At 48.2% G+C, this 15920-nt stretch overlaps 1 long non-coding RNA gene across 5 annotated transcripts in view; it reads left to right on the forward strand.

Moving 5' to 3' along the window:
- The first annotated feature begins 3221 nt into the window (after positions 1-3221).
- The window catches only part of LOC148526712 (uncharacterized), an 85629-nt gene continuing 72930 nt past the window's right edge, over positions 3222-15920 (forward strand). For 3 of the 5 annotated variants that reach the window (XR_015878231.1, XR_015878228.1, XR_015878232.1), the window contains exons 1-3: positions 3222-3367; positions 4877-4927; positions 6583-6919. This is a non-coding gene — a long non-coding RNA (uncharacterized LOC148526712). Of the gene's footprint in view, positions 3368-4876; positions 4928-6582; positions 6920-7287; positions 7360-9464; positions 9534-15920 lie in introns of all 5 variants that reach the window. The other 2 variants (XR_015878229.1, XR_015878230.1) reach the window with 2 other exon arrangements.

Consider the following 15920-nt stretch of genomic DNA (forward strand, 5'->3'; position numbering starts at 1 on the left):
GCTAGGCACCGCACCAAAGTTCCCAGCTCCAGACCTCCAGCAGGTTATTTACAAGGAGCAACAGGTGCAAAATCCCTTTCCACAGGAGCTCTGTCCAGCAAACAAACACAGCAGCAGGAGGGGTCCTGAAGCACTCTTCCTCTGGGGCTATCTTCTGCCCGTGCGGGTGCCAGCAGGGTTTTCGTCACTGGCGGGACCTTTTCCTCAGCTGGGGCTTCATCTGCGACGATGGAGCGATGAGACCTCCTTCCCAGGAAGCTCCTCTTCTCTCCCAGCATGCGCAGACTCCCACATGTGGCGCCTCCTTATAACGGGCACTTAGGAAGGCAGTCCTTTATTCAGAGGGGGCTTTTTCCAAAGCAGGGTGCTCTATGCAAATCCCCAGGCAAGCTTCCTCCAGGGACTCACATCCAGCATCAGAGCACCTCTCCTGGCAGATTGGATAGGTAGCTTTCCAGGTTAATGTGAAGTCTGGTAATTGTAATCCAGGGCAAACATAAAAGTTATAGCATCCTTATTTTTACAGCTCCAAGGGACACTCCACAGCAACTCATTACAGACAGCACCAGGTGCAGTATTTGTAATCCAGGGTAACACAGGGGGATACTCTCCCCTATTTTTACAGATCCAAGGGCACTCCACAGCAACTCCTCCCTGACTCCTTTTTACAGAAATTCTCCCCAGACTCAGCACTGACAGCCCTGAGGAAAGTATTATATGAGCTCTCCCTCACTCTCCTCCCTGTCGGTCCGGCATCTATGAGTGGACAGGGGGACCCCAGCAACTGGCCGCCTACAGGGATCTCTGCCTGGACACCCAGGCTACCAATCAATGGGGCAGGATTTTCCCTCCTAAATGGATCGCTGACCAAGGGGCACTTTCTACCTCCCTGTTTGCACATGCTCAGTGGGGTTCAGGGAGAGCAGGGTCAGTCAAAGTTCACTGTACTATGTGAATGGGGCTGTTAACTGTATATATAAAAAAAAAATTGGGGGACCCCTATTTGGGAACAAACTTGGGGGTACCACAAATGTCCCCTATAATAGTGCCCCCATTGGTAATGCTATATGTAAGAAAGAACAATACCTTGCACCTAAGACTGCTGCTAAGTACCACATCCAAGGTTTCACCAACCTAAATAGTTATACATATAGAAGAGGTGGAGTGATACACCAGCGCTGTCTAAAACAAAAACACAGAGTGAGGATGGCCGGGATGTATATTTTTCCAAATGTGGGTTTTTCGTAGATACGAAGTTCACTGCCGTATCTAAATTAATCTGGATGGAGCTCACCAAATGAAACCCATACCGGTCTTATCAAGGTTTCTTTAATCTGTTCCTCCTTTACCCGTTATCCCCACATATGTGAAGCATTTGAAACAGGACTCACCTATATGCCACTTGTCACGTTCACATAAAGGTATCTTTGAAATGGGATGATCTCCTCTTAAATTTCACCTCGTTTCCAAAGAATAAATGCGCTTCTCCAAAAGAATTAACTTATTTCATAATAACATGGACCCCCAGAACCCTCCCCCGGCAATGGCCGCCAGTCACTGGGACTGTGCATGCGCAGCAGCCCAAGCACTGGCCGGCAGCTCTCCAGAGACATTGCAGGGACTTGTTCCTTTTGGAGCCCATGTCCCTGCATGTCCCAGATGATACATCCAGCTGTTATGATTGAATTTTGCAATGCGATCATGGACAGTACTGACATGCCCTGATCACATTTCAAATGCGATCATTAATACATGTGTAACACCTATATTATAAGCGTGAAATGTTGGGGTGCGGTGTAATGCAAAGTGTCTTACCACTTCCCCGTCTCTGGATTTGTCAGAATCCAACCAGAAAGTAAGTATTAAATATAGGCAACAGGGTACTCATACACTTTCGTATTTAATAACACAAAAATAAAGGTGTAGTGAAAGGTAAGTTCTTCAAATATCTTTACAAGGGAGCAAACTTGTACAATATAACTTTGAAGGGGCAATTCACAACTCAATAAGCAAATACATGCATCCAGTACCTATGACCACAATAACTACGCACTTGTCCCAGGGTAATTTTATTTTACAGGAACGCTTCTTTCTTTACGCTGAAAGGAAAAATATTATGGCAAGCTTATAACACAATGTGGCAGATGTATGAAGCTCTGGAAAGTGATAAAGTGCAGAGTGATAACCGTCCAGCCACTCAGCTCCCAACTGTCATGTTAAAGGCTGTGTTTGAAAAATGACAGTTGGGAGCTGATTGGCTGGACAGTTATCACTCTGCACTTTATCACTTTCCAGAGCTTCATACATCTGCCCCAATACCCGTTATCCACCACTTATGAAGCATCCTTTCACAATATAACAATTGCAACTTTTCCAAATACCCGGGATTTTCTACATTTGATAGGGTGGTCTATGACCTATCAAACTTCTCAAAGTCTGGCGCCTATCTCTTACGGTGGTGCACGTTTGACGGAGTTGAGTACTTAAAGCTATATCTCCTCCAAAATCTGTGGATAACTACTGATGCTATGCTGATATCGGTGCAGATACTTGTATGCTGCAAGCACGGGCCTGAGAATTCCTATGAATGGCACCTGAAGTTATTATAGTACTCCTTTTAGTCTGAGCTGATCCCTGCGTAATCTTCCTGACGTTAATCAACTGTTACTGAAGATAAAGCTGAGTTGCAGGATAATATTTTATTTAGTAGATAAGAGAGGTGAATGTCCTGGTCAACTAATACAATGACACTTGTACGTCAGTTTTCCTTCAACTGCGGACTCTTAACACTCAACAAAGAGCTGGATTTTCCCCCCACTGTGGCTGCAGCGTGTATTTTGTATAACTGGGGTGGCTGTGTTTCCTCACTGTACTGTCCTGCTTGCCCAGCTCTGTTATATACTCCTCTCGCTTTTACTCTCTATTTTTTTGTGGGAGAGAGTTTTCCAGGGAATAAACTATTCTTATGGTGACAAGTAATGACGGGCTGAGTAAATTAAACCACCTCAGAGTCACTGCCTTTATATATAAGTATAGTTTGTAATTCTCCTTATTACTAGGACAAGTTCTGACTCATAGTGTTGTTCTGACAATTCAACAATCTGCTTTGTCTGCCAAATGTCGTGCTGAGGTGTAATTGCAATGTAACTGCACAGACCTGTTCTTTGTCCTCTTGGTTGCAGTACCCAGGACAGCGCTCTCCACTCCGGTCCAGCCCCCGGACTGTCAGTCACCATGAAGGTAGAAGGCTGAGGGGCGGCTACCCGCTGACGCTGCTTCCTCCCGGCAGCAACTCAGACAGCTTCCTGGTGGCTCCACAGCTCACTCTGTCTGCCCTGATGCGAGGACCCTCGTCGATAGCCCTCCGGTGAGTCCTGCACTTTATCTCTCTGCCCTCAGGCGCCTCAGTGCGACATCCACTCCGCCACTCGCCTGCCTCAGGGAACCACTACCCAGCGGCCCCTGCAAGAGTCACTTATATAGCGGCGGTCGCGTGCGGGTCCGCTTCCCGCCGACCGCTCGCGCCGCTCAACTGCTGCTTGGTATAGCCCTCTATGGGCTTTCTCTTGCCTCCCCCTCTGCCCAGCAACTGCATGAACTGTCCCTGGCGCATGCCCACCAGTCTCTGAGTCCAGCAAGGGCAGGCTGCACCATGTTTACCTTTGCTAGGGGGTCACTTAAACATCACTTGCCATATAGGGGAAGATGTCCCCTGTTGTCCATAGTAAGCACAGTCCAAGTCCCCCCTACAGTGAGGGGTTAATGTACATACATTTATACTGGCAGCTCTCCAGCCTCATAACAGTGTAAATACATTAATTATCATTCTTTAAAATAAATTGAATTCTATATATTTCCATTACTATGTACAAATATGAATTTGCCAACAACTACTTTCAGGGGTATCACACATGGGGCCCTAAGTCTTCTACCACAATCACTGCCTCATGTCACACATTTTATAATTTGTGAGGTGTTAAAATGCATATACACTACACGAGTGTAGAACGACTGTACGATTACAACATCGTAATCGTTCATCATACTGTGCAGTGGATATTGTGCCCACACTGAACGATATGTCATACAGTGCAGACACCCTCCCTCATCCCCGAACATGCAAACCTGTCATTATCAGCAGGTTGGCTTACATGTTCAGGCGATGACAAATGCCAACAACGACCAGCGGGAGCGCGCATCGCTGGTCGTTGCCGACATAATTACCGCACGATTAATGAACGATTGAACGCTAACAATGTCGTTATCGTTCAATCATTCATTTTAATCGTGTAGTGGATATGCACCATTACTGAGATATATTTCATGGATATGTAATTGTAAATGTCACTAAAATGTAATGTAGCATGTGAGCTGTAGTGGCCCTTTAAGTCTGGTGGTAGCCATGGCAACATCAGTTTATTTTCAAACTGCCCGTGATCTCAGATGCCTGTGGGTGACGCATCTACCTGACCACTAAGGAGCTGCACCACTGGCTAATTATCTCCATTTATTCTTATATTTATCTATTTTTCTTACCTATTTTTACATTTTATTCTATAACTTTTTATTATTCAACTAATTATTAATATAACATTTGTATATAATATATATTGCTGTTTAGAGGGGTATAGTGTATATATGTATATATTACTAAAGTTTTCTCACTTTTCCAGCTAAACAGCATATATTTCTAATATATTTTTGCTAATATAATACTTTATTATTTACGATTTAAGTAAATTTTAGCAAATTAAACAGTGTAAATCAATTTAAAATATTGAGATTTATACTCTATTTGTTGATTTTAAATTTACTTCTCTATTTATTGTTAATTGTTACCTGAGCCTTTTTTTTAATACATTTCTTCTGTTTGGAGTCGTTCTCTGTTAGGTGTGAGGGAGGACAGAAGCAGAGAAATGGACAGTGGGTGAGTGCTATAAGCCAGTCACTACATATAGTAAGTTATAGGGATATAGAAAGAGCAGTGGAGGGGGTAATGCATGTAAGGGGCTAAGGGGTCTATGTACTAAGCCTTGGATGGAGATAAAGTACCAACCAACCAGCTCCTGTCATTTTTCAAACATAGCCTGTAACATGGCAGTTAGGAGCTGATTGGCTCATACTTTATCTCCGTTCAATTTATGTCCATCAAATATCACTAATTAGGGAAATATAAGGCTTGATTCTGAGATTTACGCAATACCGATATTTATGCAGATCGAGCAAATAGGATTCACTTGCAAAGAGAGGGGCAGTAAGTCAGCGTTTGGGGGAGGTAACAGGGGGTGGCTAGGCAAACGCCGGTGTGTCAGGACCGTTTAAACTCTGTTTCATGGGTGTGCATATATAAGCAATTGCGATCTCCTTCACAGCATGAGCTCTCCCTGCGTGTCAGGAGAGTCACAGTGTGTGAAGCAGATCAGACGTGACTTACAAGCTGCTTGGCTGGCAAATCTGCGTCAATGTTACTGATGTTTATGCTGTTGCATGGCGTCATACAGATATGAGGAGAAAGCAGTGGGCGTCCCTATGCTTCGCTGTGCTTTGGAAGACAATAGCATAATATAGCAATTGCGATCCATTTGAGATTGCAGTTGCAATTCCATTAGCCTAAATCTTAGAATCAGGCCCATAGTGTTAGATTTGGACCTAACCTTGTTATAGATATACATTTAATATTTGTTAGAAAAAAACATGTTGCAGATGCTTTTTTTGTTTAATAAGGTAGATTCTGGCCAGATAATGATGGGTGGGTTTCTGGGTACCGGGACACCCCCTCTCATCTCCCCTGAGTGCACCTCTGGCAGTATAAAAATAGTAAAACAGAGATAGAGTACAGATGATATAAACAGTCTGCTGCCCTGTCATTCTCATAATTGCTGTAACACATCCATGAGGCTGGAGCATGTAGGACAGGGTTGCCTACCTTTAACATTCTCTTCCCGGGAGAAGCCTGGGTAAGAGATGCAGCAGGGGGCCGACGGGGGCGGGGCTTGATGATTCGCATCATTAAGCCCCGCCCCCTCGTGGTAAAATTGCCACGATTGGGCACAATTTACATAGGGGGCGGGGCCAAATGCTGTGATTCATGCAGAATCACAGCTTAAGCCCGCCCCCTTCACGGAGACCCGCGATTGCCGCGGGTATTCTCCTAATTCTGCCCACTTCACTAGGAAGTGGGTAGAATGCGGGAGAAATGCCTACCCTTCCGGGGGTGCGGGGGGTTACCCAAAAAATCGGGAGCCTCCCGCGAAAACCGGGAGGGTAGGCATGTATGATGTAGGATTTTGTAAGGAAAAGATAATATGAAAGAAGTATATAGCTGTAAAGTGTTAGAAAGATTTTGAAGTTACATTATTACTCTCTTCCCCCTGTGTGTAGTCATCTAGGCCTGTAGTCCTACAAACGTAGCAACCCCATTTTATAGCAGCAGTTCCCCCAGCAGTATGTGGCCCTCATGTGCTAGGAGAACGTCGGTGCATTTCCGCATTAAACTATGAAATGTAGGCGTACATTAATCTTTCATTTGTAAATAAGTATTCAGTATTACCATATATAAAAGAGAATAATTTATCACCGCAGGAAGAGCGCAGAGATGAATCCAGCCAAGAGAGAAGAGTAGACGTTGGTGGAGAGGAAGAACAAGGCCGACACTTTCCTAGACCAACCCCAGAGGAGAAAGTGGCCTTTTATGACCTGCTGGCTAAGGCTTATTGCTTTACCATTTATTCAGACCACAAACAACGCCTACTGTATAAAAGACCCTACTGTTAGAGTGACTTTACTAATCACCGCTGTACAGATGTAGGAACCCCCCTCATACCTGCACCCCACATCTCAGCCGGAGTGACCAGGATTGGGGCTAGGGAAAGGTTTGCCCTGTTCCTGGCCCTGTGGTCTGTACAAATAGCATTCCCAGGTGAGTGTTGTATCTACAGCACACAAGTATTAGGCCCTATAACTCATGGTGGCAGAGTATGCCTATCCCAGCACAATATGATTTTACCTTTAATATGATAAAATTCCCTTGTAAAGTGTTGCCTAATATTCCACATGACTACATTTATGGCATAAAGGATAATATTCTATGTGTAACTGTGCAGAAAAGTCAGTGTCCATTTCATCCAATGAGATTCTGTCAGTTTCTAGTAGTACATAAACTAAAGCAAATGTCTGGTTAGCAGCTGTGGGCAACACCAACTCTTCTTCAGTTACCTGCAGAAAAGTTTATATAAATATAGGCCACTATATCATATACCATGAAACCATTACTGCTTCTTATTGCAGAGGAAGATGTCACCAAGAGGTTCCTGGAATTAGTTCCTGGAATTAGATTACTGCAAAGAAGTGTCAGACAAGGTATTATTGTCACTGTGACTTATCCCTAATTCCTTATATTCATACTCAGTAAAGTTCAGCGCTGGACTAGCCATCTGGCACTTCTGGCAAATGTCAAAAGGGCCGATCAGGAGATGGGGGTGTGCAGCAAGGCCACACCTATGTGCAGCAAGACCACACCCAGCCCGGCGAGGTCATGCTCCGTCTGGTGAGGTCACTCCCCCTTTTCATAAGCAAGCATGCTCAGGTATTCATGCCAGGGCTGGATTGAAGCATCAGTCTGTCCATGGTAGTGTGTAATAGGTGGGAAAATAGGACTGTAGAGGTATGTACATACACATGCATTTCTCCATTCTGATTATATAAATGGTATTTCTATTCTAGTACTTGTTGGCAATGGTGTTGGTGTATTTACAGAGATTCGGCCTGACTGTGAGCAAATACCATACCTCCCAACTGTCCCACATTTAGCGGGACAGTCTCGTTTTTCTGGGACTGTCCCGCTATCCCGCCCGCGGGCCGAAGTGTCCCGCGGTGGGGGGGAACTTGGGAGAAGCATGCACTGCTATGCAGAGCAGCGTGTATGCAGAGCGAGAATAGATGCTGTGCGCATGCGCACAGCATCTACTCATAGTACTAGAGGAAGCCCGGGGGCAGCCCAGCATCTCGGAGATGCTGGGCACACCCCATTAGTGATGTAAATGGGGGCATGTCATCAGACCACACCCCTTTACTATCAGGCCACGCCCCCTTTTTGGGTTCATGCACCTTCGGCGCACGCAGGTCCCGACTCCTTTCCGGTATTTTCCCTCTGTTAGTAGTCAGATACAGCTGGAGATAAATCCCTGAAAAAAGGAGACAGGACTAAATGTAATAGGATGTCAGTAGTCGATATATGCAGTTGGATTTAAAGCAGAAATGTATTCATAAAAACCTATTCCGGGTTGGTTCTGCCTTTAATAAAATTGCAGCTTTAAGTCTAGTGACAAAATCAATGAAAAATCTGCACTTTTGACAAATTGCATATTACATTTATACCAATGTGTTCAAATGGGGATGTAGTCGTCATCCTAGCGTGCGGGATGCCGACGGCCTAAATACCGGCTCCGTAATCCCGTCGGGTCGGGATCCCAGCAACAGTATCCCGAATGTCGGCACCCCGAATGGTAATTATCGGGGTGCATGGGTAGGGTAGCGTTAGGTAGCGGGGTTAGGTTTAGGCATTAGGGGGAGGGTTAGGGTGCGGGGAGGGGGAGGTTAGGTTTAGGGACTAGGGGGGAGGTTAGGTTTAGGCACCAGGGCGGGGGTGTTACGGTATGGGAAGAGACTTACCTTGCGTTCGTATGGGTGTCAGTATTCTGGCTGTCGGGATGCCGCTGTCGGTATTCTGAAAAGCGGCACCCCGACAGCCGAGATTTCATACCCAACCTGTTCAAATGATATAGCCCACAATATACAGAAACTATGAGTAAGAAACTTTCCAGAGCTCCTACATGATAGTCAGAGCATTATGTAGGTGGCGTTGCATATAGGAGCCTGTGGGCTTCTTCACACAGAAATCCTCGGAGAGAGAACCAAAAACCAAAAGACGATTGCACAAGCTCAGGCCCCAGGTCGCACATGCACATTAGGACTTGTGGGTCATAAACCCATAAGTCAGAACTTTGCCGGGACAGCTGTACATCAGAATCGCTGTCCTGGGAGGTAAGTAATGATGCATATCGGTGTTACTAAATGTCAGTATACATGTGATGGGGAGCGTGATGTATTATACAGTATATGCAATACTTGGTACATCCCATCCTATGAGATATGTATCAAATCTTCTAAAGACTATAGGAGTGCAGATTGGAGAAGTTGCCCATAGCAACCAATCAGCTTGTAACTATCATTTTATGGAGTTCACTTGATAAATGCTAACTAAAAGCTGATTGGTTGCTATGGACAACTCTACTCTTTACAAAGTTTAATACAATTTGCTGTATAAGAAAAGCACATAGCTGTCAGCACAATGGGCAGCACACTGGGATATATGTATCACTGTGAGACTGCCCACAGCTATACCTCTCAAGTTTATCACTGTTAATCATGGCAGTAATAATGTTTTTATCAAACCTCTCTCATAGCTGAGCAATACCCACCAGAGCTGTAATAGTTACTGACCGATCTAGAGGCCATCGGTCTTCTCTGAGCAGGTACTGGGCCTGCGAGTACAGATACTGTATATCCTCATACATCTAGCTTCAATAGCTGCTACATTGTAGCCCTTCACACAGATCTACAAGTGTCGCATTTAATCAGCACAGTCTGCAGTCCTAGTTGCACCTTTCAGCAAAAAAAAGATGCCCGGCGCTTGTAGAGTCTCGTGACCTGGTGCACCCAAGAGGGGTTTTTTGCCGTGACTAGAGCAAAGATGTATAAGGACACATCTGTAACTAGCGATGGACCCCTTTCTCCACTATGCATGTGCTGGGACTGGTGCATGCCTAGAACTAGAGATGTGTGCAGCTCCCCGTTCTCCTCTGAGCATGTGCTGGGACTGGTGCATGCCTGTAACTAGAGATGTGTGCAGTCCCCCGTTCTCCTCTGAGCATGTGCTGGGACTGGTGCATGCCTGTAACTAGAGATGTGTGCAGTCCCCCGTTCTCCTCTGAGCATGTGCTGGGACTGGTGCATTCCTGTAACTAGAGATGTGTGCAGTCCCCCGTTCTCCTCTGAGCATGTGCTGGGACTGGTGCATTCCTGTAACTAGAGATGTGTGCAGTCCCCCGTTCTCCTCTGAGCATGTGCTGGGACTGGTGCATTCCTGTAACTAGAGATGTGTGCAGTCCCCCGTTCTCCTCTGAGCATGTGCTGGGACTGGTGCATGCCTGTAACTAGAGATGTGTGCAGTCCCCCGTTCTCCTCTGAGCATGTGCTGGGACTGGTGCATTCCTGTAACTAGAGATGTGTGCAGTCCCCCGTTCTCCTCTGAGCATGTGCTGCTGGGACTGGTGCATGCCTGTAACTAGAGATGTGTGCAGTCCCCCATTCTCCTCTGAGCATGTGCTGGGACTGGTGCATGCCTGTAACTAGAGATGTGTGCAGTCCCCCGTTCTCCACTGAGCATGTGCTGGGACTGGTGTATTCCTGTAACTACAGATGGACCCCTTTCTCCACTATGCATGTGCTGGGACTGGTGCATGCCTGTAACTAGAGATGTGTGCAGTCCCCCGTTCTCCACTGAGCATGTGCTGGGACTGGTGTATTCCTGTAACTACAGATGGACCCCTTTCTCCACTATGCATGTGCTGGGACTGGTGCATGCCTGTAACTAGAGATATGTGCAGTCCCCCGTTCTCCTCTGAGCATGTGCTGGGACTGGTGCATGCCTGGAACTAGAGATGTGTGCAGTCCCCCGTTCTCCTCTGAGCATGTGCTGCTGGGACTGGTGCATGCCTGTAACTAGAGATGTGTGCAGTCCCCCATTCTCCTCTGAGCATGTGCTGGGACTGGTGCATGCCTGTAACTAGAGATGTGTGCAGTCCCCCGTTCTCCACTGAGCATGTGCTGGGACTGGTGTATTCCTGTAACTACAGATGGACCCCTTTCTCCACTATGCATGTGCTGGGACTGGTGCATGCCTGTAACTAGAGATATGTGCAGTCCCCCGTTCTCCTCTGAGCATGTGCTGGGACTGGTGCATGCCTGGAACTAGAGATGTGTGCAGTCCCCAGTTCTCCTCTGAGCATGTGCTGGGACTGGTGCATGCCTGGAACTAGAGATGTGTGCAGTCCCCCGTTCTCCTATGAGCATGTGCTGGGACTGGTGCATGCCTGTAACTAGAGATGTGTGCAGTCCCCTGTTCTCCTCTGAGCATGTGCTGGGACTGGTGCATTCCTGTAACTAGAGATGTGTGCAGTCCCCCGTTCTCCTCTGAGCATGTGATGGGACTGGTGCATGCCTGGAACTAGAGATATGTGCAGTCCCCAGTTCTCCTCTGAGCATGTGCTGGGACTGGTGCATGCCTGTAACTAGCGATGTGTGCAGTCCCCCGTTCTCCTCTGAGCATGTGCTGGGACTGGTGCATTCCTGTAACTAGAGATGTGTGCAGACCCCCGTTCTCCTCTGAGCACGTGCTGGGACTGGTGCATGCCTGTAACTAGAGATGTGTGCAGTCCCCCGTTCTCCTCTGAGCACGTGCTGGGACTGGTGCATTCCTGTAACTAGAGATGGACCCCATTCTCCTCTGAGCATGTGCTGGGACTGGTGCATTCCTGTAACTAGAGATGTGTGCTGTCCCCAGTTCTCCTCTGAGCATGTGCTGGGACTGGTGCATGCCTGTAACTAGAGATGTGTGCAGTCCCCCGTTCTCCACTGAGCATGTGCTGGGACTGGTGCATGCCTGTAACTAGAGATGTGTGCAGTCCCCAGTTCTCCTCTGAGCATGGGCTGGGACTGGTGCATGCCTGTAACTAGAGATGTGTGCAGTCCCCCGTTCTCCTCTGAGCATGTGCTGGGACTGGTGCATGCCTGTAACTAGAGATGGACAACGTTCTCCTCTTAGCATGTGCTGGGACTGGTGCATGCCTGTAACTAGAGATGTGTGCAGTCCCCCGTTCTCCTCTGAGCATGTGCTGGGACTGGTGCATTCCTGTAACTAGAGATGTGTGCAGTCCCCAGTTCTCCTCTGAGAATGTGCTGGGACTGGTGCATGCCTGTAACTAGAGATGTGTGCAGTCGCCTGTTCTCCTCTGAGCAGTTGCTGGGACTGGTGGATTCCTGTAACTAGAGATGTGTGCAGTCCCCCGTTCTCCTCTGAGCATGTGCTGGGACTGGTGCATGCCTGTAACTAGAGATGGACCCCGTTCTCCTCTGAACATGTGCTGGAACTGGTGCATTCCTATAACTAGAGATGTGTGCAGTCCCCCGTTCTTCTCTGAGCATGTGCTGGGACTGGTGCATGCGTGTAACTACAGATGTGTGCAGTCCCCCGTTCTCCACTGAGCATGTACTGGAACTGGTGCATGCCTGTAACTAGAGATGTGTGCAGTCCCCAGTTCTCCTCTGAGCATGTGCTGGGACTGGTGCATGCCTGTAACTAGAGATGTGTGCAGTCCCCCGTTCTCCTCTGAGCATGTGCTGGGACTGGTGCATGCCTGTAACTAGAGATGTGTGCAGTCCCCCGTTCTCCTCTGAGCATGTGCTGGGACTGGTGCATGCCTGTAACTAGAGATGTGTGCAGTCCCCTGTTCTCCTCTGAGCAGTTGCTGGGACTGGTGGATTCCTGTCACTAGAGATGTGTGCAGTCCCCCGTTCTCCTCTGAGCATGTGCTGGGACTGGTGCATGCCTGTAACTAGAGATGGACCCCGTTCTCCTCTGAGCATGTGCTGGAACTGGTGCATTCCTTTAACTAGAGATGTGTGCAGTCCCCCGTTCTCCTCTGAGCATGTGCTGGGACTGGTGCATTCCTGTAACTAGAGATGTGTGCAGTCCCCCGTTCTCCTCTGAGCATGTGCTGGGACTGGTGCATTCCTGTAACTAGAGATGTGTGCAGTCCCCCGTTCTCCTCTGAGCATGTGCTGGGACTGGTGCATGCCTGTAACTAGAGATGTGTGCAGTCCCCCGTTCTCCTCTGAGCATGTGCTGGGACTGGTGCATTCCTGTAACTAGAGATGTGTGCAGTCCCCCGTTCTCCTCTGAGCATGTGCTGCTGGGACTGGTGCATGCCTGTAACTAGAGATGTGTGCAGTCCCCCATTCTCCTCTGAGCATGTGCTGGGACTGGTGCATGCCTGTAACTAGAGATGTGTGCAGTCCCCCGTTCTCCACTGAGCATGTGCTGGGACTGGTGTATTCCTGTAACTACAGATGGACCCCTTTCTCCACTATGCATGTGCTGGGACTGGTGCATGCCTGTAACTAGAGATATGTGCAGTCCCCCGTTTTCCTCTGAGCATGTGCTGGGACTGGTGCATGCCTGGAACTAGAGATGTGTGCAGTCCCCAGTTCTCCTCTGAGCATGTGCTGGGACTGGTGCATGCCTGGAACTAGAGATGTGTGCAGTCCCCCGTTCTCCTATGAGCATGTGCTGGGACTGGTGCATGCCTGTAACTAGAGATGTGTGCAGTCCCCTGTTCTCCTCTGAGCATGTGCTGGGACTGGTGCATTCCTGTAACTAGAGATGTGTGCAGTCCCCCGTTCTCCTCTGAGCATGTGATGGGACTGGTGCATGCCTGGAACTAGAGATATGTGCAGTCCCCAGTTCTCCTCTGAGCATGTGCTGGGACTGGTGCATGCCTGTAACTAGCGATGTGTGCAGTCCCCCGTTCTCCTCTGAGCATGTGCTGGGACTGGTGCATTCCTGTAACTAGAGATGTGTGCAGACCCCCGTTCTCCTCTGAGCACGTGCTGGGACTGGTGCATGCCTGTAACTAGAGATGTGTGCAGTCCCCCGTTCTCCTCTGAGCACGTGCTGGGACTGGTGCATTCCTGTAACTAGAGATGGACCCCATTCTCCTCTGAGCATGTGCTGGGACTGGTGCATTCCTGTAACTAGAGATGTGTGCTGTCCCCAGTTCTCCTCTGAGCATGTGCTGGGACTGGTGCATGCCTGTAACTAGAGATGTGTGCAGTCCCCCGTTCTCCACTGAGCATGTGCTGGGACTGGTGCATGCCTGTAACTAGAGATGTGTGCAGTCCCCAGTTCTCCTCTGAGCATGGGCTGGGACTGGTGCATGCCTGTAACTAGAGATGTGTGCAGTCCCCCGTTCTCCTCTGAGCATGTGCTGGGACTGGTGCATGCCTGTAACTAGAGATGGACAACGTTCTCCTCTTAGCATGTGCTGGGACTGGTGCATGCCTGTAACTAGAGATGTGTGCAGTCCCCCGTTCTCCTCTGAGCATGTGCTGGGACTGGTGCATTCCTGTAACTAGAGATGTGTGCAGTCCCCAGTTCTCCTCTGAGAATGTGCTGGGACTGGTGCATGCCTGTAACTAGAGATGTGTGCAGTCGCCTGTTCTCCTCTGAGCAGTTGCTGGGACTGGTGGATTCCTGTAACTAGAGATGTGTGCAGTCCCCCGTTCTCCTCTGAGCATGTGCTGGGACTGGTGCATGCCTGTAACTAGAGATGGACCCCGTTCTCCTCTGAACATGTGCTGGAACTGGTGCATTCCTATAACTAGAGATGTGTGCAGTCCCCCGTTCTTCTCTGAGCATGTGCTGGGACTGGTGCATGCGTGTAACTACAGATGTGTGCAGTCCCCCGTTCTCCACTGAGCATGTACTGGAACTGGTGCATGCCTGTAACTAGAGATGTGTGCAGTCCCCAGTTCTCCTCTGAGCATGTGCTGGGACTGGTGCATGCCTGTAACTAGAGATGTGTGCAGTCCCCCGTTCTCCTCTGAGCATGTGCTGGAAGAGGTTCATGCCTGTAACTAGAGATGTGTGCAGTCCCCCGTTCTCCTCTGAGCATGTGCTGGGACTGGTGCATGCCTGTAACTAGAGATGTGTGCAGTCCCCCGTTCTCCTCTGAGCATGTGCTGGGACTGGTGCATGCCTGTAACTAGAGATGTGTGCAGTCCCCCGTTCTCCTCTGAGCATGTGCTGGGACTGGTGCATTCCTGTAACTAGAGATGTGTGCAGTCCCCAGTTCTCCTCTGAGAATGTGCTGGGACTGGTGCATGCCTGTAACTAGAGATGTGTGCAGTCCCCTGTTCTCCTCTGAGCAGTTGCTGGGACTGGTGGATTCCTGTCACTAGAGATGTGTGCAGTCCCCCGTTCTCCTCTGAGCATGTGCTGGGACTGGTGCATGCCTGTAACTAGAGATGGACCCCGTTCTCCTCTGAGCATGTGCTGGAACTGGTGCATTCCTTTAACTAGAGATGTGTGCAGTCCCCCGTTCTTCTCTGAGCATGTGCTGGGACTGGTGCATGCGTGTAACTAGAGATGTGTGCAGTCTCCCGTTCTCCTCTGAGTATGTACTGGAACTGGTGCATGCCTGTAACTAGAGATGTGTGCAGTCCCCAGTTCTCCTCTGAGCATGTGCTGGGACTGGTGCATGCCTGTAATTAGAGATGTATGCAGTCCCCCGTTCTCCTCTGAGCAGTTGCTGGGACTGATGGATTCCTGTAACTAGAGGTGTGTGCAGTCCCCCGTTCTCCTCTGAGCATGTGCTGGGACTGGTGCATGCCTGTAACTAGAGATGGACCCCGTTCTCCACTGAGCATGTGCTGGGACTGGTGCATTCCTGTAACTAGAGATGTGCACAGACTCCTGTTCTCATATGAAAATATGTGGTAGATATATCTTATGTTATATTTATTTATTTATTACCAGTTATTTATATAGCGCACACATATTCCGCAGTGCTTTACATTTGTCCATTCACATCAGTCCCTGCCCCAGTGGAGCTTACAATCTATATTTCTTATCACATGCACACAAACACTATGGTTATTTATTTTTATTTTTATTTTTTTTATATCTAACACCTCTTCCCAGAAAATACAATGTATTTCTGGATGTGCTATATTGACCCCATTTGTTTTATAAAGGTCCAACTAGAAACAAATATTTGCTGTAATAGTTATATATTTCAGGC

This window comes from Taudactylus pleione, unplaced genomic scaffold, assembly GCF_031769625.1.
Source record: "Taudactylus pleione unplaced genomic scaffold, aTauple2 ptg000095l, whole genome shotgun sequence".
Taxonomy (NCBI): domain Eukaryota; kingdom Metazoa; phylum Chordata; class Amphibia; order Anura; family Myobatrachidae; genus Taudactylus; species Taudactylus pleione.